General features: G+C 42.7%; 1 protein-coding gene across 1 annotated transcript in view; it reads left to right on the top strand.

The window, feature by feature from the left end:
* The first annotated feature begins 4,773 nt into the window (after positions 1 to 4,773).
* Susd6 (sushi domain containing 6) overlaps positions 4,774 to 25,778 on the top strand; it is a 97,513-nt gene continuing 76,508 nt past the window's right edge. Inside the window, exon 1 of the mRNA XM_085697431.2 lies at positions 4,774 to 5,022. The gene's annotated coding sequence lies outside the window, so the exon portion shown is untranslated. The remainder of the gene's footprint in view (positions 5,023 to 25,778) is intronic.

Below are 25,778 nucleotides of genomic sequence, written 5' to 3'. Positions count from 1 at the left end.
GCCACCAAGCCTAGTCAGTGCTTATTCTAAGTCTGGGGGTATGGTTGGGGTGTGCAGAGTATTGCTCTAGTTGTTGGGATTCTAACCCTGAGCCCTGCAAAGCCCTATCTGACTGGTTGTTTCTGGAGATCTGGGTATGAAGGCTGGCTCTCACAAGTTCCCATCAAGCTGTGGGAAGGGGTATTCTTACAACAATATCAGCTGACAAACCCAGAGCTTCCTCCTTGAATGGAATCTTCCGCTCAGCTTGGGCTGGTGGAGCCCCCGTGGTCCATTCATACTAGACTTCTGCTTTCTTTAGCAACTGAATACTTCTACTTCCCTTGGAGACAAGTAGGTTTCCCTTCTTGGTCTGTGAAGGCTACCCAAGAATTTTTGTTTGTTTGTTTGTTTGTTTGTTTTTCGAGACAGGGTTTCTCTATAGCTTTGGAGCCTGTCCTGGAACTAGCTCTCATAGATCAGACTGGCCTCAAACTCACAGAGATCCTCCTGCCTCTGCCTCCCGAGTGCTGAGATTAAAGGCATGCGCCACCACCACCCACCTTACCCAAGGAATCTTGAATTTAAACATGAAACTGGAACTAATGCCTGTGTGAGATGAAAGAAGCCAGTTATGTCCTGTGGTGGTTTGAAAGAAAATGGCCCCCAAAGGGAGTGGCACTATTGGAAAGTGTGACTTTGTTGGAAGGTTATGTTTGTTATATTCTTGTTGGAGGAAGTATGTCACTGTGGAGGCGGGCTTTGAGGGTTCATATATGCTCAAGCCATGCCCAGTGAGACAGTCCACTTCCTGTTGCCTTCTTATCAAGATGTAGCCAGTACCGGGCCTGCCTGCATGCCATGATGATAATGGGCTGCACCTCCGAAACTGTAAGCTACCACCTCAATTAAATGTTTTTCCTTTGTAGAGTTGCCATGGTCATGGTGTCTCTTCACAGCAATAGAAACCCTAACTGAGACACCCCCTTACCTTAGCTACCTTGGGTAAAATAGGGGGTGGTCCTGGCTCACTTTGTGGGAATGCTGTAAGGATACAATGAGTTGGTAGGTATAGACACCTTTGAGAAAGAGGAACATACAGAAGGACCATTGTGTGGTGTCTGTGCACCCCCCCCCCCCCGCCAGGAGTAAGAGAAGCTGCATGACTTTTTTTTTATTTTTATTTTTAAAAAGGAATGACCTTTGGAACAGACAAACAACAAACAACAAATTCTGGTTTGGCAACATACCTGCTGCGTAGGTTTTGATAGGTTGAAACCTCTCTGTGAGCCTCCCCAGTAAAATGATGCTGATGCTTGACTTGGAAGGTGGTTACCGGAATTAGAAGTTACAGGGATAAAGATCCTGCCAAGTAAGTACCTGGCACACAGTAGGTTCTTTATATATAGGCGTTATCCTTACAGCAGTTATATGTCATAACCACGGCATCTCCCACTCCCCATCTCCCAAAGAGATAAGCTTCTCTTCTCTGTTCCTGGGCCCACATACTCCTGGCCAGGTACCTGAGAAAGGACAGAATACTTTGCCTCTGGGCTTTTTCCTAAGGAACTGACCAACTTAGCTGCTTTGTCCAAGACTGTCCTAATTTTAGGGCAGGGAGTGCCACGACACCCTCACACAGACATACATGCTGTAAAAAACACCAATGCACATAAAATAAAAAATAAATAAATTAAAATGTATGTTTGTGTATCTGCTTATTTATTTATCCCTATCACCACACACTTGGAGGTCAGAGAACAATATGAGGAAGTCAGTTTCTTCCTTCCTCCAAATGTGTTTGGAAGACCAAACTCAGGTCATTAGGTTTATGCCTTTCCTGGATGATCTATCTTGCCAGCTCTAAAGTTTCAAAGCAATTTTTAAATAAAACTGGAGGATAGGATGTCATATGCCTGTATTCCTATCTCTCAGGAGGTAGTTGAGAAGATCTTCAGTTCAAGGCTAGCCTGGCTTCAAAGACTCTGCTTCAAACCAAAACCAAAAGAAAAAAAAAGAAGAAAAAATGGCAGGAGGCCAAGGATATAGCTCAGTGGTAAAGCCTGCCTAGCATGCACAAGGACCTGGGTTTGGAGTCTGCGGTAATGGTGCATCCCTTTAATTCCTGCTTTCAGGGGTGGAGGGGCAGAGGCAGGTCTGTGTGTTCAAGGCCAGCCTGATCTACAGAGTGAGTTTCAGGACTGCCAGGGCTACACAGAGAAACCCTGTCTTGTCAGGGGTGGGAGGCGTGAAGATCTAGGTTTGATTCCCTAGCACCATAAAAATAATAATACTAAAAAACCTTTCTCCTTAAACCAGTGTTCCTCTTGTGCACTTGAGAATCACGCAAGTTCAAATTATTCTTAGTTATTCTTTCACAATTTCACATAATTACATATATGATATACTTTGATCATATCCGATAGCCCCATCATCCTCTCGTCCCCAGCCACCAAACCCTTTCTTCTTACCAGCAAGTCACTTCTCTCTTACTTTGATGACTTTTTTTGGTGTGTGTGCCCTACTTGTGTGAGCATGGGTCGGGGCACAAAGCATTCTTAACCTCCATCTTAGGATATCTCGTCACTGGCAAAACAAACAAACCAAAACAACAACAACAACAACAACAACAAAAACAAAACAGTCAAACCAAACCACACCACAACCAAAACTTTCCCCTAAGCCAGGGAGTACCGTCCTCATTTTGCAGGAGAGTAGAGTGAGGTTTATTATAAGCAGGATGTAAGATCTTTGACCTAGATCTATAAGGAGCATCGGAACATAAGTTACAAGGGGTAGGAAGGAGGGGAGAGGTTGGTGAACCAGGGTTGACGAGAGGGAAAAGGGATTCACCCTGGTCCTGATCCTGGTAATACAAGGCAAAAGCAAATGCATGAGTAAATGAAGCTAAACCAAAGCACCACCAAGGGGCAGGAGCAGGGCTGCACAGTAAGGAAGGGTGGATGGAAAAGGACACTCCAGGTAAGGGAGCAGCTGCTGAGGACTCAGGTGTGACAGGTGGTGACTTGTTAGAGAGCTTTAGCCATGTGGGGAGGCTGGAGTGTTGGTTCTTCAGAGGGGTGATGTGGCTGGATTTCTGCCAGCCTGCTGAGCGCCCTGGGCACGATCTCTGCAGCGGACTTTGTTCTCGGTCAGTGGACTCTGGTAGGCAGTGAGTACGAATACCATTTCCCACTGTGAAACGTGGCAAGTCCTTCGTGAGGTCCTTATTAATGGTCAAACTGCCACACATGACTGGAGACTCACTGGCCCTCTCGGAAGATATGACCTATGCCTTCATACCCAGTTTCTTCCCTTGCCTCTTTCTCCCCCCCCCCCCCCCCCCGTCTGTTTGTTTTCTCCAGTCTCTTCTTTACTCCATCACCTGATTCACCCCTTTGTCCCTTGGGTGTTCCTGCTAGGACCCCAAGTTACAACAAGCAGGCTACAGTCCTACGAAGTTTCTCACCTTTTCCTTTTTGAGATAAGGTTTTGCTTTGTAGCTGAGGTGGGTCTTGTTCTTGGAATTCTCCAGTGTCAGCCTCTTTCTAAGTGCTGGATTTATTTACAGGCTGTCCAGATCCTACCAGGCTGATGTTTTTCAACCCCTTAATGGTCCGGAAAGTGCAGCTCCATGCGAGTGGGAAAATGAATAGGATACCAGGTGTCCATTTTTCCGAGAGGAAAGGAGGAAAAGGTAGAAACACACCAAGGCCTTCTCTGAGGCCCAATGGGAAGAGCTCTCTAGAGGGTGGCTGTGTTGTGGTGGTGATAATTCACAGGACCTTTACTGAAAGCTCTCTAGGTAAAAGGTCCTGAGGTGTAGCTTTGTTCAAAGGGCATCTGGCTAAACTAAAAAAAAAAAAAAAACACAAAACACCTTCCTCCCAGTAGAGCTAGGTAGGGCACTTGCCTAGAAAAATAGAAAAGGGCGTCTCAGCTAAAAGGACTGCCTGATTTATGAGCCAGGGATTTTCAGGAAAGACTGGCGCAACATTATCGAGCACATCTGGGACAGGTCAAGTACAAGGACACGGGCACTAAGAGCCACAGTTTCCACTATCATGAGGCCACCCCTCTGCAGTGAGAGGTCACTGTTAAATGGATGCAGCAGGCCAGTATAGAGTTTGCTCGCTGAGATGTGCTCCAGAGCAGGGCAAAACCAGAGGCCATGACTGCAGCTCCGGGTTCCCCAGATCTTGTCAGTTTTCCTCAATTTGAGATCCACCAGGTGCTTTGGAGTGTGCAGACAGCAGATATAGCACTTCGGGACACCCATTAAAAAGATTCCCGAAGTTCACCCCAGCTGAATCTACAGTTCCATACCTACCTAAACCCTCGGGGCACTTTTGAGGTCGTTAAGTTACACAGCACAACCTAGAGTATTGCTTAATAGGGAGATAATGACCTGCTTCAGAGATAGGTCAGGCAACGTGTGCAACAGAGCCTCTTAAACAGCAATATACTTCTCTGCAAATGACAGTAATTAAAACATCCAAATAACAACCAAACAATATAGTCAAAGAACTGGAAAGCGCTCTGGAAAGGTGACAAACTAGAGTCGACATTACAACCGGCGCAGCCAGAGCGACTGTCTCTTTAAGGGCTCCCGCACCCCACCCCTTAGGGGCGTGTCAGGCGAGGTCGATGGTGCGTGCGCGCGACTCCACAGGGGCGGTTGCAGCCGCGACGCGACGCCGGCGCTTGTTGCGTGCGCGCCTGGCCCCGCCCAGGCCCCCGGCCCGTCCCTTTCCCCCGCCCCCTCCGCGGGGCCTCCCCCGCCCGCGCTGTGCTGCTGGGCCAGTGACGCTGGCGCAGCAGCCGCCGCGTTCCATCCTCCGAAGCTGGCCCCCGCTCGCGTCCTGCTTCTCCCGTAGCGTCCGCCAGCAAAGCGCCAGTCCGGGGCAAGCGAGGCGTCGCGGGGACCCGACAGGGAGTGCAGGCGGGCGGGCGTGCGCGCGCGGCGGCGGCGGCGGCGGAGAGGGTTCGGCGGCGCGGGAGCTGTTAGCGCCCCCTTCCCGGAGGTCTCGGCGCGACTCCCCGGTGAGTTGTCACAGGCGCGCGGGACCGGAGGGCCGGCTTTGTGTCAGCGGCGCGCGCGCGGGGCTGGTTGTCAGGGCACGGGCGGGCACGCATCCCCACGCCGGGACACGGGCCTCAGCGCGGCCGTCTGCTCCCGCTCTGGTCGTTCCGCTCAGGTTGCTGGGCCCGGCCGCTCCGAGGGCGGTGGCGTGGCCGTGCGGTGCCGGGGGACCCGGGGATCCGCGGCAGGCGGAGGCCCTCGGTGTGGCCGCGCTGGCCCTTCCCGCCCAGCGAAGACGCGGCCCGGCGCGACGGGACAGGCTCAGCCGAAGCCGGGTTTCCTGAGGAAATGGTGCAGCCGCTCGCGTGTGCGCGTGAGCTCTCCGGAGCCGCAGCGCCTGGTTGCCTCTTCAGTCGCCGAAACTTTCTTATTATGTGGACTGAAACTCGCCCATGCCACTTCCTGTTTTGTTGTTGTTTCGGTTGCGACTGCATCTAGACTTTCTTTTTGAATCCTTAGTAAAACCACAAATATTTGTGAGTCCGACGCTCCCCCTCGGTTGTGGTTGTGCAGCTACCGCGGTGGAAAAACTTAACCTGTAACGGAACTGGGAGGACAGCGAGGCCCGGGCAAAGAGCCGTCAAGTTCATTGGGAACTTCACGGCTCGGCGGAGGCCTAATGTTTTCGCCACACACTTCTATGGTGACAAGGCAGTATGCTGCCCTTTGTTGCTTTTGCTGACTGGGGTTTGAAGTGCTCTGTACAGAGAGAGGTACGGGGACATTCTCCAGTTCGGTGAAGCCACGGGTGTTGACTCCTCTCTAGATCTGCAGTTCTTCCGCTCTTCACAGTGATCTATTCGCTTTTTGCTGTTAGAATCCCTTGAGTTAAAAATCTCTCTCTCTCTCTCTCTCTCTCTCTCTCTCTCTCTCTCTCTCTCTCTCTCTCTCTCTCTTTTGTGCTCTGGGAATTCTACACCCAGATTGTCACCATCTAGCGGAGACTAGTAGAGACATGCCCTTGGCATTGACTTCTTAGTTTTGAGCTTTGTACTTTTTCTTTAGGTGCGTATTCAAATAGAAACGAGCATTGTCTGATCTGGAGGGTGTTCTTATACTTCAGTAAAGGAACAGTTTCATAAAGGGGGGATGATGTGCAAAATTGAAGGGTTTACTGTGTACCAGGCTCGTGCTAAAAGTTTCCCTTTAAAAACTACATTTATTTAGTGTACTTGAGTTTGAGTGTGGGAGCTTGTGTACATACACACCATTGTGCTGGTGTGGAGGTCAAAGAACAGCTTGGAACGAGCCAGTTTTCTGCCTCCTAGAGATTGAATTTAGGTGATCAGGTCTGGTAGCAAGTGCTTTTAAACATTGAGCTATCACTGGCCCAAGTTTTACTTTTGATCTCACTTAATAACATTTGAGGCAGGGTGGATATTATCCTTATTTTTCCAATTGCGATAAAAGCCACATAAGTTAAATAATTTAAGGCCACAAATATAAGTTCTGGAGTCTCTAGATCTTTCTCAAAGCACCACTAGTTGAGGCTGGTCCCCTAATTATGAGCGCCCCTAACTCTCTCCTGAATGCACATTTTTGACCAGTCTGCACAATGCTGCTTGTTCACCTTTTTAAAATGTTTTCATTCTATTTCGTGTGATGCACAATATATGCCTGATATTAGAGACACTGTGATGAGTAAAACCGAAACCAGACAGATCTTCATGGAGCTCCAATTTTTGTCCTCCCCAGTTCCCTCTTTTCGTTTTGTTGTATGAGACAAGTTTTCCATGTGTAACAGTCCTGGCACACACGCTGTAGACCAGGCCGGTCTTGAACTCAGAGATCTGTATGCCTCTGCCTCCCAAGCGCTGGGATTAAAGGTATGCACCATCATGCCTTGTTTGGTTCTCAGTTTTTAAAATTTAGTTTATTTTAGTTTACTGCGGTAATTTTCATTACCGTTTGCTGCTTTTTAGAATCTTGTACCTATTAAGTTAAAGAGAGTACAGTTATTAGTTTGAAACCTGTAGGTGGGATTCCTGTCTACAGAGGGACTTTGGATATTGTAGTAGGGATGATATGTGAGTCCAATCCTCACCTATTGCTGTAGAGAAGCCTCAAGGTGTGCAGTCCTGAGAGCAAACCCACCAGATGGCAGTTTGACTTGCTGTGCCCAGCTTCCCCAAATGTAGCACTCAGGCTCATGGGGAGAAGAGGAAGACAGGTAAAAAGAGGTGCTGTAGCCTGGCAGGTGGCAAGACCTCAGCACTCAGGTTTTCTGGCTGGTCCTCATGGTGCCGCGATTGATCTGGAGCTCTTATGTAATGATGCATCTTTCTGACAGGGGATTTCCTCCTCTGCTGTTGCTGGGGCAGCAGTTCCTGCTCTACTGCTTCCTCCACACACATACATACATGTAATGTAGCAATTCACTTGGCTTCTAAAAGTAAGACTTTTTATTAAGTTTATTATTGTTGTTTTGCTCACATTATGCTTGTCTATTCCTCTGTTTAAAACTTACCTTTGGTTGTGCTTATCTGTGATCTGAGCCCTGGGGAGGTAGGAGAGTCATGAGTTCCAGCTAGTCTGGATATACACATACTGAAATCTTGTTTCAAAATCAGATGACTGAAACAGACACCCCCCCCCCCCCCCAACCAATATCCTTGCTCTCATTTCTTTCTTCTTGTGCTTTTTCTGTATCTTTAGCTCTTTTGACACTCTTCACTGCTCGTATCTCTGTAGGCTTAGAGAAATAATAGTGTCTTAAAGATCCAATTATGGGGCTGTAGAGAGGGCTTAGTGATTAAGAGTGCATGCTGGTCTTGCAGAGGGCTGGAGTTTAACTCCTAGCACCCAGCCAGCTCACAGTCATTCATAACTCTAGCTTAGGGGGTTTGGTGTCCTTTTCTGGCCCCTGAAAGCACACAAACACCTACACATAAACAATAAAATCCTAAAATTTTGCTAAAACTAGGCATGGTGGCAAATACCTTTAATCCAATACTGGAAAGGCAAAGACAGAGTTTGAGGCCAGTCTGATCTACATAGTGAGTTCTAGGACAGCCAATGTAACAATGTGAGCCCTTGTCTTAAAAAAAAAAAAGTTAAAAGTCCAATGAGGAGTATGATTTTCCTCATTCCAGTACCAAACAGATGATCTGGGAGAATAAAGCAGAACCATTTGCTGGGCATTTGAAGGACATATGAGAAACCAGAGAACATATGGTGCTTGTGTTTTCCCTTTGTTTCCCCTTTTTACCAAGTGACAATTCATGAGAGGTAGTGACAGGTCCTTATAGCCCACTTGGCTTGGCCACCCATCTTCCATACATTAAAGATTTTACCGAGCTGTTACATAGAGAAACCCTGTCTCTAAATCCCCCCCCCCAAAAAAAATTATTTCTTGCTGGGCAGCGGTGGTGATGACTTTAATCCCAGTTCTTGGGAGGCAGAGGCAAACAGGTCTTTGTCAGTTCGAGGCTAGCCTGGTCTACAGAAATGAGTTCCAGGACAGTCAGGGCTACACAGAGAAACCCTGTCTCAAAACAAAACAAAAAAACCCACCGCCACAACAAAAAGAATTGCTGTATTGCAGGCTTGAATGTGAAGATTATGACATTTGGGTTAAGGGCAAACATTGAAACAATATGTAACAAGAGAATCTTTGGCTTCTCTGAAAATTGTTTCTATGCAGGGATCACTCTCTATCTCAATCCATTTCCTGTTATTGTAACAAAGTACCTGAGATGTGGTAATTTGTAAAGAAGAGAAGCTTATTTGACTCACAGTTCTGGAAACCAGGAAGTTGGAGAGCTTGGCACCAGCGTCCTGCATCATAACACAGCATAGGGAATCACGTGGTAAAATAAGCAAACTTGGTAACTTGAGTCTCTTCCTCTTGTAAAGTCAGCATGGGTGCGCCACACTTGAGACCTCATTAATTCTAGTTATTTGCTAACATATCCATTCTCCTTTTAGTCCCAAACAGAATTAATATATAACTTTGAGGGTTTCTAGTACCTGAACTTGTAGGGATGAAGAGGAGGGAGGATCTTGAATTCAAGGTTAGCTTGAGTTGTTTAGTGAAACCCTGTTTCCAAACAAACCAAAACACAACACCCACATAATGTAATAATAATGAGCCTTCACCTAGTCAAATGGTTTCTAGAAAATTCATGTTCATAAGGTATATGGCCACACTGTAGGACACTTAAGAACAGTGAAAAGTACTGATGTGGGAGGACTGTTGACTCGCCAGTGGGAGAAGGAATGCACCTTAGAGTTGGTGCTGGAAGCTTTGTGATGTGTATTGAAGCCATTGATCTTGAGACCCAGGAAGTAGTCAGGCAAACCTTGGGGTGATTGACTTTGGGCATGAAGATCTATTTACTATATCATGACTGACATTCAAGTAAGTAGATGTTTTCCTTTGGTTGATGTATGATCATGAGAAAAATCTTTAGGGTGAGTTCATCAGGCACCTGCTGTTTTCTGTCTTTATCTTCAGATCTGTGCCTGTCTGTCGTGCACCCCCCATCATTTTTTGGGCTGGAAACCAGCAGTTTCTTCATTTGTATTCTGGCTCTCGGTTGTGTGTAGAGCTATCCAGGTACCTGGTAGATCTTGAAGTGGTACTGAGCTGGGTCACTGCAGCTTCGATCCTGAGGCGGAGGGACAGTTGAGTCTCTGAAGGTACTAAGTATAAGAGTAGAAGATTTCGTTCAGCAACTGTAGTGAGAGCTGAGCAGGGCTTCAGACTCTGGGGCTGTCTGTGATGTGTCTCCCTCCTGGAGACATCTGAAGGCTGCATGCCAAGCATTCATGCTGTACTCCCAAAACAGGATATTAACGAAGCATTCTTTCAAGCAGAAACAGATGTAGTTGCCTGTTACTGCGGTCAGTGCTGAGAGAGCTCTAAAATTACCTGGTAGCTGTGTGCCCTGATATATCCCCTCAAGAGTACCAGTTTAAGTGTTCTGGTTTTGTTTTCTGCAGTGCTCCATTACTTAATTTAAGAAGCTAGCCTGGGATTCCTCATGACAGCAGCAGACTCAGTGCCTTTTCAGACTGCAGAGGTGGTGACTAGCAGTTCTTTATTACCCACAGCAAGATCTTTTATGTTGAAAAGTTAAATGGCTGGGGATTCTTTTCTCTTGTAGCTTGAGAGTAGGAGCAGAACCTCAAGAGAAGAGATTTGAATAAGGATTCTTCCAGACTCCCTTTCTCAAGGGAGTATCTAATCTGTATCTAATCTGCCCAAACCCAATTTACCACCAGCAGTGACTCCTCTGCACCCACAGGAGTTTAGGATCAGAGTGGAGTTGACTTTATGTAGACTGTCCTTGCTGAAGTTCTCTTTGGCTGGACTAGACTTTGGCCTTTGACCAGGCTGTGAATTCAAGCATGCATGTTAGTCCAGTTCTTCCTCCTTTGGGCCGCTCTCAGTAGATCTCTGTAAATGAAGTAGGTGGAAGTCTGAAAAGAGGAACCGAGAAGCTGGGTTGCCTATTTTGCATCTTAAATTATAATTTTCTCTCCACTCTGTTTGAGGGAAGGTTGAGGGGAATTTTTTCCTTTAATTCACATTAAAATGGGAAGAGATTACAGAAAGGTTAAAATATACAGGGCAAAAAAAGAAAGAAGGTCATTATTGTGCAACCTAATGCGTCATTTCTGTGTATTCTTTTTCTAACATCTCTTGTGGTAATATCCCTAAACATCCAGCTTTTGAACTTTGTTTTTCTCAGTGTTATTCTATAACCACTTTTCTTTGACTCAGCCTTAATAGTTCAAATGACTTTGTGGTTTTATATATATGTATGTATATGTATATATGTTTATAATTTCTAAATTTGCTAAAGGAGATTTTTGTCATTTAGCATATTATTTGTCATGTGCCTTTTGTGTTTTGTTTTTGTTTGTCGAGACAGAATTTCTCTGCATTTAACAGTCCTGGCTATCCTGGAACTTACTTTGTAGACCAGACTGACCTTGAATTTACAGATCCACCTGCCTCTGCCTCCTGAGTGCTGGCATTAAAGGTTGCTCCACCACCACCTGGCTCATGTGCCTTTTTAAAGAATTGACTTTTTTGGCTAATAACTTATATATCATAAAAATCCACCCATTTAAAGTGTGGCTTCCTTCACTTAACATATTTTTGAGGCTTGTGTTATAGTGTGTTATTCTGTTTATTACTGAGTAATATATCTTTGTATAGATGTACAGCTTTTTAAGATTATTTAATTTAATTAATTTATTTATTTTGAGTTTTTCGAGACAGGGTTTCTCTGTGCAACAGCTCTGGCTATCCTAGAACTCACTTTGTAGACCAGGCTGGCCTCGAACTCAGAGATTCACCTGCCTCTGCCTCCTGAGCACTGGGATTAAAGATGTGAGCCACCACTCCCAGCTAAGATTTTTTTATTTTTTTGAGAAAAGGTCTCAGTATGTAACTCTGGCTGTCCTGGAAATCAGTATGTCGGCCAAGCTGGCCTCGAATTTATAGAGGTCTACATGCCTCTTTTTCCTGAGTGCTAGGGTTAAAGGTGTGTACCACTACCACCCAGTCTATACCACTTCTTTATGCATCAGTTCATAGACATTTGCATATAGACAATGCAACTGTTTTTAGTACATTTTCAGAGTTGTATAAGATCACACCAATCTAATTTTAGACTATTCTCATCAACTCTAAGTGAAATCCCTTACCAATTATTTTTCTGCAAAGGTTACCAGTGGTTTACTTACTTCCTTTTTCTTTTTCTTTTTCTTTTTTTTTTCGAGACAGGGTTTCTCTGTAGCTTTGGAGCCTATCCTGGAACTAGCTCTTGTAGGCCAGGCTGGCCTCAAATTCACAGAGATTCGCCTGTCTCTGCCTCCCGAGTGCTGAGATTAAAGATGTGCGCCATCACCGCCCAGCACCACTGGTCTATTTTCTATGTATGTTCACCTACTTAGACATTTCATATTATTGTAATTTTGATAGGTAGTCTTTAGCAACTGATTTCTTCCATTCCAGTTACTTTTTTAAAAATGTGTATATTTTGCCTTTATACTATGTTCATGCAATACCATTGGATGCCAGAAGATGGTGTTCGATCTCCTGGGACTGGAGTTACATACAGACAGTTTTGGGCCACTATGTGGGTGCTAGGAATTGAACCTGAGTCCTCTGGAAGAACACAGGTGTTCTTAACTGCTGAGCCATTTCTCCAGCACCACTCACTATTCTTAAGGTTTATTGGTGGTGTAGCATTTATCTGCAGTTTAGTCCCAGTTTATTGCCAGGTAATATTTCTTTGTAGAGAAGATATATACCACACCTTACTTATGTATCAGCTGATGGATATTTGCATTGCTCCCACTTTTGTTTTTGAATAATGTTGCCATCTGTTGTCTGTATATATATATATCAATAATGTAGTCATCCATTCTAGACTGGTTTTGAATTTGAGATCCTTCTGCTTCAGCATCCCAAGTGCTGGGATTACAGGCATGTGCCACCACAGTCAGCTAAGGATATCCTTATATAAATTTTTATGTAGACATGTGTTTTTATATCTTGGGGCTATATTTTAAAACTGCATCCATATATCTGGTTTTAGGTTAACCTACTTGGTGATGCAGTTTGAGAAAAAACAATGTTAGAACAAAATCTCTTTGTCTTGTTCTGTTGAGATTGGTACAGAACCTAATGATGAGAACTGACAGAGTAGTATCTAAAGTTAGTGCACATATACTGCTTATTTTTAAAAAAAAAAACTAGAATATTTTCAGTGTGAAGCCTCAGTTCTAAAGTGCCATTTCAGAGAGACCTTTATCCAGTAAGCCACAGTGCTTTTATTATTAAATGTGATTTGTAATTCTCAGAAGTTTTTCCTTTTTTTTTTTGTAAAACTTGTGCTGGGGTTCCATGTACCTTCTGGGGAGTCAAATAGTGAGATAGGGAAGATCTAAGTGCAGTGAATATGTCGATCTGAGAAACAGTGCTCTTTAGAGCAGCTTTCACAGCCCTCATACAGGTGGGCTTTGGCTACAGCTGAGTTTTAAAAAAAAGATCAGGCTAGACACCAGGAAGAGCAGATGGTGCTGCTGAGACTGTCATTTCCTCTATGGGAGCTAGCGCTGAGCATTTACATCAAGCCAGCCATTTTACCGGAATAATGTGATGGCTTGTCTCCTTTCGCCCTTGTGCTAATTGGAACTAGCCTTCATAATCAACAGCAGGTTTTGCTTTTCTCGCTTCTAGATCATTACTAAAAGCCCTTGAAACTACACACAGTTCACCTAGTTTCTTTATCAGAGTGTCAAGACAGTTTCTTTCTAGAGAAACATAGGGCAGGGCATATGCCCTCCAAGACAGACAAAAATGGGGAACTTTAGTTAGCCTTCTCGTATCTGGAACCAAGCCAAAGATTAATTCTTCTGGAAAGTTCTTCAGGTGTGTGTATATAAATATTCATGAATACAGCTATAACTTAACTGGCAGAGTTCATTGTCTAAAATGTTGGGATTTGGAGTAGTCCCTGCTATTTATACAAATTTTATTCCCAAGTCTTAGAGTTTCAAGAGACCCAGTGAGGAGTCAAATTATGTTTAATTTTATTTACTTATTTTTATTTTTTGAGAAAAATTCTGTCTATTTAGCCCTAACTATCTGGAACTCACTATGTGAGTCAAACTGGCCTCCAGTTCACAGAGATTCACCTGTCTCTGCCTTCACAATGCTGGGATTAAAGGTGTGTGACACCATTCTGGCATAACATTTTTGACTATAGGTAGGTTTCTGGATTCTATCAGGTTCTTGTGCAACAGACCAAGTATAAGAGGAGAAACTGTAGGCTCATTAAAATTGGGAGAAGTGGACTCTGAAGTCTAAGATCCTCTTAGAAGAAAATGGAGAAATGGAGGCTCAGCGCTTACTTTGAAAGGATCAGTGGAGAAGGAAGCCATGCTCCTACCTCAGTATGATCACCTTTGTCATCTTGTTTCTTCTTGTTCTCTGGGCCTATCTTTAGAAAGTGTATTGGGTCCCCAGCCAAGTTTGTGATTCATATGTTTTGCTTTGTTCTGAATAAACTCATGTTCTTCTATGGTGTGTTGTTTTTTGAGACAGGATATGTCACCAAGTCTGGTCTGGAACTGGCAAGTAGCTGAAGATGACCTTGAACTGTGATCCTCTTGCTTGTGTGTCTCAAGTGATGGATTATAGGCTTCTATCCTGATTTATTTAGTACTAGGAATAAAATCCAGGGCTTCGTGAATGCTGGCAAACATTCTATCGTCTGAGCTACCCTAGTCTCTGCAGTGGTAGTTTTGAATCTAATAGTGAGCAGCACTGTGCCTTTATGATGTTTGAAGGAATACTTTTTAAAAAGGGACCATTCTTATTTTTGAAAGAGAGGAAGAGGAGAGAGAGAGAGAGTTTGTGTAGGTATACTTGAGTGTGTGTACTCAGAAACCAGAAAGAGATGTTGGATTCTCTGGCCCTGGGATACAAGTGGTTGTGAGTCACCCAATGTGGTTGCTGGGAATCAATCTCTGGTGCTCTGGAGGCAATCCATGTTTTTAACTTCTGAGCCATCTCTCCAGCCCAAGGGAATGCTTTCTTAATATGAGTACAGTTGCATGATAGCTAGGCTTCCTATTTTTTTTTCTCCTCTGTGTTGTGCTTTTTTTGTGATTCAGAAATGATACTCTACCTCAGACCAGTGGGTTGTGTCCTCTCTTGTTTTTGTTCTCCTTAAGTCTTGCAGGTGAGACAGTGGCAGGTGCTGTTAGCATCTTAGACATGGTAGGATTGCTTGAGGTTGGAAGACAGCAGTCATCTGAAAGAATTCCACACCCCATCTCCTTACTTACTATCTTTCTTCCTTCCATTAGCGACAGAATCCCTTCATAGCTGTGGGTTTGACTTCCTGGCATTTATTATGTGTGGAATCAGCCACCTACTTAAAAGACACTGTGAACACATGTCTGTATCAGTATGTCTCTAGTCAACTAGGAAAGAAACAGTTCATATATTCTCTTTATCCCATTCCCGAAAGCGAGTGAACAAAGTTTTATATTTGGTGCTATTGTTTTGTTTTGGTTGGTGTTCTCAGAGCATTTCTAGACCATTAGTGAATGGTATGCTGACTGTACACACTGCTATTATTAGTCTTTGATTATTTCTCATCCACCTGCAGGTGGGAGCTCTGCTCTAGGCAGGCCATCTTCTTCCTTCTTTAATCATATGGGATTTTACTTGTTGCATAACAGGGTAGCAAGAAAAACAGACTAGTTTTCTTAAGAGTTGATTGGGCCACCTTTTTTTCTGTTTATGTGTATTCTCAAGTTATAATAATTTATGAGCAGATAATCAGTTTGGATTTTGGACTGGTGAGAGGCAGGTAGGTAATTGCTGCAAAAACCAAAAGGAAGCAAATTTATTCAGCATTCATATCGGCTAGGTGCCATATGTACATTTTCTTTTTTGAGACAGCGTCACTCTATACATTCCTAGAGTTTGCTATATAGATCAAGCTGGTCTCAAACTCATAGAGATCCTTCTGCCTCTGCCCCTAGATCAAAGACATGTACATACCACCATGCCCAGCCCATATATATAGTTCTAAAAGAGAGTAAAATAGTCACAATACTTGCCTGCATGGAGTTACCAGTCTAGAAAATACCCAGGAGTTAACTTGGAGAACTCTGTTGTATACAGTAACCCCAAAGCCTTACTGTTCTGGCTTTGTTAGTGTTTTCTGTATATTGGGCTTTCAGTGACCCTGGAAGGGAGGATAGGCCTGGGGAAGAATCTTTGGGGAGTTCCTTAATCTCACTAGCAGTGAACTACTTGCTAGATCTAGGAACTTGATCTAGTTGGTGTAAGGCTTTTTTACTGTTTAGCTTTACTTAATCAGATTTTAATCTGAGGGTGTTTTGGAACTCTGAAGTCTGTGTGTTTATGTGTGTGTTGTGTATGTGTGTGTTTGGGGAGTGGGTGGAGGTCAGATAGCCTGAACTGCCTGACCTCCAAGAAGAAATGACTAACCACACAGATAAAAGTATACAGAGATTTAGGACTATTGGAAACCTATGTAATTTAACTGTTTATAAGGCCACAGTTAAATAATGTTAGGAAAAGATCTTACCAAATTAATAATTCTAACAGGACATGACCCACCAAATCTATAACTCAGTCTATTCAGACTGTGGCCAGGGGTGGGGGGATGGGGCTCAAGTTTGAGTTCAGCAGCCATATGGTAAAACTCCATTTCAAAAACAATTAAGAATTGTGTACCATGTGTGTGCCTGTTGCCTGAGGAGGCCAGTATCCCTCGGTACTGGAGTTTTCAGGCTGTTATGACTGCTGGGAATCAAACCTGGGTTCCTTGGAAGTGAAGTCAGTGCTCTTAACCATTGAGACCTGGCCTTGAACTCTTGAACTTCTTGTCTCTGCCTTCCAAGTGGTAGGGGTTATAAGTAGGTACTTTCATGCTTGGTTTATGTGGTACTGGCAATTGAACCCAGGACTTTGTGCATGCTATGCGTGTCCTCTACCAACACAGCTACATCCCAAGCCTTGTACTGCCCCTTATTTTCTATTGAGAGAAGAAAAAAACAGTAAGAATGTGGGAGAAGGGAATAGATAGGATAAGTGGTGTGTATTCCATAGGTACTTTTTTCCCTCTTTCATCTCCTCAAGTCTTCATATTTTACTTTATTTATTTGATTTCGGGGACAGGGTATCACTATAAGATAAGGAGCTAGAGAGATGGCTTATCAATTAAGAGTACTGGCTGCTTTAGAGAACCTGGGTTATAATTTTCCAGCACTTGCATGGTGACTTCCAGGGTACTGGCTGAGTGGTGGTGGCACACACCTTTAATCCCAATACTCAGGAGGCAGAGGCAGATGGATCTCTGTGAGCTTGAGGCCAGCTTGTTGCTACAGAGCAAGCGAGTTCCAGGACTGACTCCATAGCTACTGGGAAGCACTGTCTCAAAAACCAAAAGATAAAACCCTCTTCTGACCTCTGGACACCAGGCACATACATGGCACACAGACATACATGCAAGCAAAATACCTATACACATAAAAATAATCAAATATTTTTTAAAAAACACTTCAAGATTCTTTAAGTTTTATGATTGAAAACAAAAAAGATGTGTCTGCTAATTTGAGGGTGCAGGGTTTGTTTCTATAGTCCTGTTGACTTTGTAAAAAAAAAAAAACCTTGGTAGGTATCAGTCATGCTCTAAAACCAATTTACATTACACATTTGTTTTGCAACTTAGAGAAATAAATATATTTAGCACTAAGTGTAAATTCAGTTATAGATAAGGAAATAGGATAGGATGATTTGTTTCTTTTTTCTTCAGAAATGAGTAATTTTGTTGGTGCTTGTCATTTGTTCCGTGTGTATGCTTCACCAAAAGTGCATCCTTATTTTTAGGAATATAGGTAGAGGGTGGTAGCATGAACAGATGTCAGAGCCATTGCTGACACTTTTAATAGGGAAGGTATAGATATGGTAATGCTAAAGTAAAGAATTTATCAAGTAACACATCTAAACTCGTGTTAATTGTACAGGAGTTTATTGAGTGCCCTCTCTCATATTTGCAGCACGGTTTAACACTTGATACTTTATCTGAGTTGTTCTCCAGTGTTTTAGTTTGTCTTTTCTTACACATTTCAAACCCTTAAGTGTGTTTTAATTTTTCTCTGTTTACTCTATGGGTTAGACATCTATATTAATAACAGCCAAAATGCAAAAATTTCTGCATTTTATAAGCTGTTCTCACACAAGGCATTTCATATAAACATATAGAACTCCCTACACAGCCTTGGGAGTTCTTCATCTGTGGATTCAGCTAACCTTACATTGACAGTTTGGGGAAGAAAAATGTGTCTATATTGGGCAACATGTAGACTTTTTTCTTCTTATTCTCTAAACAATATAGCATGACAATTATTTGTACAGCATAGGTCTTACAAGTAATCTAGAGAGGATTTAATGTATATGGGAGAATATTTGTAAGTAACTGCTATGCTATTTTTAAATAAGGTACTTGTATCAGATTTTGGTATCCACAGGGGTTTTTGAACCAGTAAACCTTGTACCAAGGGACAACTGTTCTTGACTTTTAGTCCTGTTATACAAATGGGAAAAGTAAAACCTTTGACAGTGAGTTGGGATTTAAAAAAATTATTTCTTTTAACGCATGTGAGTGTTTTGCCATTTTGTGTGTATATGCATCACTTGTATGCTTTGGGTCCTCAGAGTCCTGAAGAGGACAATAGATCCCCTAGAACTGAAGGACGTTACAAATGGCTGTGAGCTGCCGTGTGGTTCCTGGGAACTGAACCCAGGTCCTCTGTAAGAGCAGCAAGTGCTCATAACCACTGACCATCTCTATCTTCCCTCTCCTGAAGGAGTTACTATACTTATATAATTGAGATGCTGACTCAGCCTTAAATCCAACATTGGTAGCTCATGCTGGGAAATGGAAACTTCCAAGGATTTCAAATCCATAAAACTTACTTGCTGAATATATTATGGCGGTAGCTCATTTTCTGTTTCCCTAGCTCAACACAGGAGTCCCAAAGTCAGTATACTGTTTTTGTGTATTGATGGGGTAAAAATTCATATGTGAGACTTGGGGAGATGGCATAGGAGTGAAGAGCCAGTACTGCTCTTGAAGAGGACACAGCATCCATGCTGGACAACTTACAACTGCTGTATCTCCAGCTCTATGGCAGTCCAGTGCCAATGACCTGTGTAGGCACTGACACTCAGACATGTTCATACCTGCCCATAGACAGACACATGCATGCAAAATGATAAAAATGTGAATGTTTATAATCTGAAAAGGCTCCCTTAATATCCTAAAGAAGAATGTTCCCATATAGTACAAAAGAGGAGGAGGAAAGCCCCCAGGGACAGAAATACTGTCTCACAATCTATGTGATTGAGGGTCAGATAGGAGTAAAACAAAGTAGAAATTCTGAGTTCATTAGGTTCCAAACACTGTGCCCTGGGGATTTTGAGAGGCTCTGCAAACTCACCCCAAATTAGGTATTGTTGAAATCTTGGTTCTAACTGTCCCTTTGTAGTCTTCTGACGGACTCTTAGGCTCGTGGTGTTTCTGGGCTTATGAGGGCTTCTGAAGACACTTTCTTCCTTTTGATATTGCCAGGAGGAGACCAACATGGTCTCTGACTTCAAACCATTGTCCTTGTATTGTTTGCAGAGGTTGGAGATGAGATTGTGAGCTGCAAGGACATTATAGCTGTGGCTGCCTAGAATAGAAATAATATGAACGAGTGCCAGCATTCTTATACCAGAGATGTACTTGGGCAGCCTGCCTGCTTTTTCATTTAGTTGGGAAAGTGGAGGCGTAAAATTGGCTATGGGCCAAGTGCAGTTTCCCTGTTCCTGTGTCCTTTGTAAATGACAGTTGTTTTCAAAAGAGAGTACTTAGTAGGAGGCAGCAGAGAAGGTAGTGGGCTTAGAGTAACCTTGTTCAGTCTCTGCTCTTTCTACTTCCCAATTGTATGACCTTGAATGAGCTGAACTTTAATTTTCAGTCTTTAAAATTTGTTTTAGATGAGGTCTCACTATGTAGTCCAGGCTAGTCTCAAACTCTTGGCAATCTTCCTGCCTTAGCCTTCTTAATGCTGAGATTATAGGCATTTATTACTATGCCCTACTGATCTTTCAGTTTCGTAGTTTGTAAAATGAAACTGATGGTCACGCCATCTCTAGAAAGGTAGCTTATTAACATATTAATGATTACTTAGGGAGGGAATTCTAGGTCATAAAGAGAAACTATAACTTCATCTTCCCTCATTTTCTCTTTTTCTTTTCTTTCTTTTTTGGAGGCAGGTCTCCCTATGAGTAATTCTGGATGTCCTAGAACTTGCCATGCCAGTGAGGCTGCGCTCAAACTCACAGAGTTTGACTAAACTATAACCTCTTAAACTACTTTTTTGTTACTTGATTTTTTAAATAATAACGGTATGTTTAATTTGAATAACTTACTAAAACTTCATTTAATATAATTCATATGAAAATCAAATGGACATATTTAAAACAGAAGGCGCAGTCCTTCAAATAGCAGTTTGAGGAAGAAATGATAAAAGCAGCTGACCTTGCTTTTATACTGTTTTTTTTATCTCAGTTCATGACTGTGAATAAATCTTTTTGCTGAGTCTCAGCTTCTTCAACTGAAAATGGGGGTTAATAATTGCTGTGGGTTTTGAGGATTATATGAAGTGAGAACTGTGAAGTGCCTAGCACATGAGAAGTATTCAGCTGACGTTGGGGTCAGCTCTTACTCTCGTGACTATGGCTTGAAGTGAGGTGGAAATTACACTTTAAAGTTACTGAAGGTGAGGCATGGATGATTAAGTGACCTTGCCTCCCTCCTTCACATCCTTTCTGCTTCCCTATTTCTTTCCCTTCTTCTTCTTTTCTTTTTAGATAGGATCTTGCTCTAAAACCACCACACCTGGTTTCATGATTAGGTCTTTCTTAAAGCCGAATGTTGGGTTACAGCAGAAATAGCACCGATGCCTATGTGGAACAGGTCTGGAAATACCTGATCTATTAACATAAGACTGTAGCAAACTGGAGGTCTTGGAGGTGTCCTTGCTTGTACTGGCCAGGACTGTGGACAGTGGCATGGTAGAGCACACTGGTCTGCCCCAGGGGTTAACAAGGCTCTAGTTTGGTAAGGTGAGGCCGATTTTGGACCACATCTTTCTCCCCCCACTTTCTGTGTCAGAGATGGGCCACATCCTGAGTTACTAAAGGGTGGAACTTCTTTCCCTTTTCCCCTTTCCACATCTATCTTGTTTTGGTACATGACAGACTGTGGTTCAAGTTTCTGAATTGTCGAGTCCAGAACATTCTAGTCTATCCACTGTGGAGCAGTCCTTGCTTGCTGCTGACCGTGCTGACGACCACAGTACTGGAGCTGTGTTTACATTCTCCTTTCCCTTGTCACAAGAGCCTGCACAAGACAGGTTGAGTTGCCTCGGGGGAAGAGCTCCCTCTCAATCCAGTTTTGTGCTCCCATGATTATCTGCTTATGATGGCTGAAAAGTTTAAGGGGTTGCCCCTGAGGTACCAACTTTTTCATATTAAGTCCATCCGGGTGCCTGTACATCTTTAGGCAAGTCTATTCTCAATCTCTTTGGCTTAGGAGGGATCTTAAAGGAAGAGAACCTCTTATTGGTAGCTAATTTCAACATAAGAATCATTAGTGGAGAAGCACCCTCTTACCTCTTTGTTGAGAGTCCATTTTAAGCACAGGGTGCTCAGGACTTTTTATCTTTTTTCTCTAGTATTTTTCTGGTTTTTGAAGGTAGTCTGTTTAAAGTAATGCTGGTGACTGGAAGTTTTGGACAAGGTTCTTATGAAAGAACCAGGTTGTGGGTTTATTTCAAGGCTAGCCATGAGTTTTCAGAAGTAGAGAGACCTGGCACAATGTTTTGGAGCCGTCATCAAGGATGCCACCTTTTGGGAATCAAATTATAGGCAGTCCTTGGCCTCATGCTTGGATCTTACCGGAAATTAACCAGATGGGGACCTGTAAATGGTTTAGTGAGCAAAGGTTCTCATCTGAGTTTGATCCTGAACCCACTTAAAGGTGGAAGAAGAGAACATTTCCATAGGTTATTCTGATCTCCACATTCATGCCCCCTCTTATAGATAGATAGATAGATAGATAGATAGATAGATAGATAGATAGATAGATAGATAGATGGAAATGTTGAAACTTTTTTCTTAAAAGAGAAATGAACCAGTTGGTATTTCAAATAAAATTGACTGATGTTCTTGCTACCAGGATAAAATTAACCTATAAATGTGGGATTGTGGTTGCTCTTGCTTTAGGAGTTTTGGTCACACATGGCAGGTCTGTACTTACCATATAGAGACTTAATGACTCTTCATTTCCATCCCTTCTGATTAAGAAGGCAGGTGCAAAGTGACCAGAAGGTTGCTGATAGGACCATGTGTCCACTACAGAATGAAGTCACTCTTGTAGAGTAAGACTTTTGAATTTTCAAGTATGATACCTTGAGTGATTTTTATCTAAGAAGTAGTATAAAGGAAGAAGGAACATCCTCTTGAAATTATGACAAGGCAGGAATTGTCGGATAGAACTCTGATCGGTGTTTGACCTAGGCAACCTGGTTTCACTGTATAGATTAGGACACCAACCTCAGCAATATGAAGTGTTGTAATTTGCTGTGTTGAAGCTAGAACCAAAGTTGTAGTGATTTCAGAGTCAGTGTTTCTTTAATGGTAGACAAAGTCAGTGGGGATAAGAATATTGAAGTGTGGGATGAGCTGGAGAGTGAGTTAGCAAAAACAGTTAGCTTAAGAAAAGAGCATAGGACCATGCAAATGTTAAGAGTGGATTGTTTAGATGAAGGGTATGGGAAGGAAAGCCAATAAAAACAGACTAAAGTGTAAAAAGAAGAGGGGGATGGGGGCATATGCACTGTTTGAGGATAATTCTTTTGTGAGGGATGCTCTCTGGGGTTTGTTTGGGGCATAGAAGACCAGATAGTCTGTCTGTTTAGGGAGGTGCAGTTGAGCCCCACAGGAAACCTTTTAGTCCCTGGTATTTATAGGCTGGCCTAAGCTCTGTAAAAGGCAACTCCCATTTCAATTAGCAAGGCAGCATTATGTACCTCTGAAGCATATATGGATCCCCATTTGGCCTGGTGGGAGGGCCTGAACAATGTCCCATTACATTAGCCTGATTCCCTGTTGCTTCAGAGGTCATTTGTGCAGGGGCAATACTGAAGTTTCCCTCTAAGTGACCTCTGGCTGCTCCCTTCCCTTTCAGGAATGAATTGGAGTCTGGCCTGAGAATAGTAGCCCTCTTGTCTGTTAGGCTGGCTAAGAATACCCAGGAATGATGAATTCTGTTTGTTCCCCCATCCTCTGGCTACAGGGCTAGGGTTGTTCTGTTCATAGCCTGACAACTGTGTAGTCAGTCAAATTTAACATAGGTTTATTGACTATGTCCTAGTATGGGTGGGCGTGGGAGGGTATTCAGAGATGATGGAGACAGGTCTCTGGCCTAAGGAGGAAGATTGCTGTGTATTCAGTTCCTACACTTTAGTTAGTTGTTTTTCCTTATTGCAGAAACTGTCCATAAACTTTGAGTCTGATCTAACTTAATTGCTATTGTGAGGCTTTAATATACTCACAATGGATTAAAACACACTTAAAATGCATAAAAGCCAAATTTGTATAAACTAAATTAATATAATAAGGTAGGATGATACTAAATGCTAACATGTATAGAACAATGTTTTTGTTTTGTTTTGAGTCAGCATTTTGAAATGTATCCAAAGTGGCTTCAAACTATTACGTAGCCAAGGCTGCTTTTTCACAATTCTTTTGTCTCCCTCTCTTGAATTCTGAGATTACAGGCATGTGCCATCATAATATTGAAAGCTTTTTTTTTATTAGACATTGTTCTTACTGTTTTGTATGTATTAATTGATTTTCTCAGGAACTTTGAAATTGTTTGTAACCATTTTGTACTTATTTTATAGTTAAAAGATTTTTTTCTTATAAAAGACTTCCTATATGCGAAGCAAATGCTGTACCGCTGTGTTAAATCCTAGCTCTGTTTTTGTTGGATTGTTTTGGTTTTTCGAGATAGGATTTCTTTGGATAGACCTGACTGCCCTGGAACTCATTCTGTGGACCAGGCTGGCCTTAAACTCACAGAGATCTGCCTGCCTCTGCTGCCCAAGTGCTGGAATTAAAGGTGTGCTCCACCACCTTCTGGATTTTGTTGTTTTGAGTCAGAATCATGTGTCTCGTGATTCTGAGAAACTTTCTATATAGTCAAGGATAACTTTAAACTTCTGATCCTCCTGCCTCTATCCCCCAATTTTTGGAATTGAAGGTATACATTATCATGCCATTTATATAGTGTTGGAGATTGCAACCAGAGTTTTGTGCATGCTAGCATGCTTTACCAATAACTACATCCCTAGCTCTCCAGTCCTTTTTTGACGTTTTATTTTGAAAAAGGGTCTCATTAAGTAGCCTAGGTTGGCCTTGGCTCATTCTTATAGCCCACACAGGACTTTGAAATTGCTATTTCCCTACTTTGGGCTCCCAGGTAGCTACTATGACAGGCCTGTGCCCCAGGCCTGACTTTAAAAGGATTTAAAAGTCTTGCCTGCACTGGCACACCTTATAAGTAGCAGAACCAGGCTGTCTGAACTCTTGACCACATTCTGTAATGATCTTCTGAGCTCACAATTCATGGGTAAACATTTACTATTGCTGGCTAAAGCACAGAGGCACAACTTTCAAGTGAATGCATCTTTATTCAGTTTACAGCTAAGTACAGAGACCCCAGCTATATACTTTAAGTTTAAACTCTTAAAGAACACATCATACCACACTAAAACAACAAAACCCCTCCCTCTTAACCATTTCTGTATATATATTTTTATTAAGCATGTCTGAATTGGATCATCATTATGCAGAGTATCCATCTTTGGCAGTTAATTTCTAGAGAAATGAGGCTCATTGAAAAAGGCAAATGCTGATTAGTATCTTTGAATTTCTGTCACATTTGACTCCATGTGTCAGTGCTGTGGCTTTCATAATGTGGGGTACCTGTGACTGAAAGTGATTGTCCATCTCATTTGCGGTTCAGGAAATTGCTCATCCAGTCTTGCAGCAGCTTCAGAACCCCCCCATAGAATACCCGAAAATATCACCTGAAGTGTGTTTTATAATCACCTGGTCATGATGACATGAACACAGAAAGGGAACATCTTTTTTTTTTTTTTTTTTTTTTGTCTGTGCAAACAAGAAGCTTTATGCTTTAGTATAAATAAGAGGTTCAAGAGAACAAGGAAGATCCTGGGATCTTCCATAATTTAACATCATTCAAAAGCACAGACTGTAGTAAGGTGTGGAGGAGTGGGGTTTGGGCTGGGATTGGTGGGCCTTGAGCTGTCCCCTCAACCTAGGGACACTGTGGGGCTGAGTTGTGGGTTGATTCTCTCCAAATGACGAGTCACATGTTGGGTGGGAAAGGGATGTGGTTAACACTGATGTTTCAGAGTACTTGGCAGTGGATAGAGGACAGGGCTGAGGCCACACAGGCCACGAGAAGGCGGACTATTTTGGGTATTTTAGGGGATGGAATATGCCAAGTCATAGGAGGAAATGAGGGGTAGGGAGGGTGGTGATGAGGTAAATATGAACAAGATACAACAATATATATGAAAATGTCATAATGAAACCCATTGTATTGAACTCTAGTATAAAACAAAACAAAACAGGAAGGTAAAACTGTAGCACCCTAGTCCTTCAAAAGTCAGTGCTCTCATGGTTGGGGCCCTGGCATCCATGTGTTCAAGATTTCCTCTGCTCATCTTCTGAAGTAGCACCTCAGGAAGTTGCACAGCTGTATGTAGCAGTCTGAATAGCCTTTAAAGCTTCCTGTTTGTCTTTTATGAAGGTGTGTCTTTATCTACAGTCTTTATCTGTAATGTTTTTTAGAGTTACTTTTTAAACATATATGTATGTGTGTATATGCCACATGTATGTGCGTATCTGAGGAGGCCAGAAGAAGGTGTTGGGAACCCTTGGAACTGGAGTTACAATATTGTGGGTTGTCTGACATTGCTGTGAACTGAACTTAGATCCTCTAGAAGAGAAGCAAGTGCTCTTAACCTCTGAACTATCTGTTCAGTCCAAAATGATGTTAATATTTAA

This window comes from Myodes glareolus, chromosome 11, assembly GCF_982192425.1.
Source record: "Myodes glareolus chromosome 11, mMyoGla1.1, whole genome shotgun sequence".
NCBI lineage: Eukaryota > Metazoa > Chordata > Mammalia > Rodentia > Cricetidae > Myodes > Myodes glareolus.
Note: the sequence above shows the minus strand (reverse complement) of the source record. Positions and strands in the feature narration are given on the sequence as shown.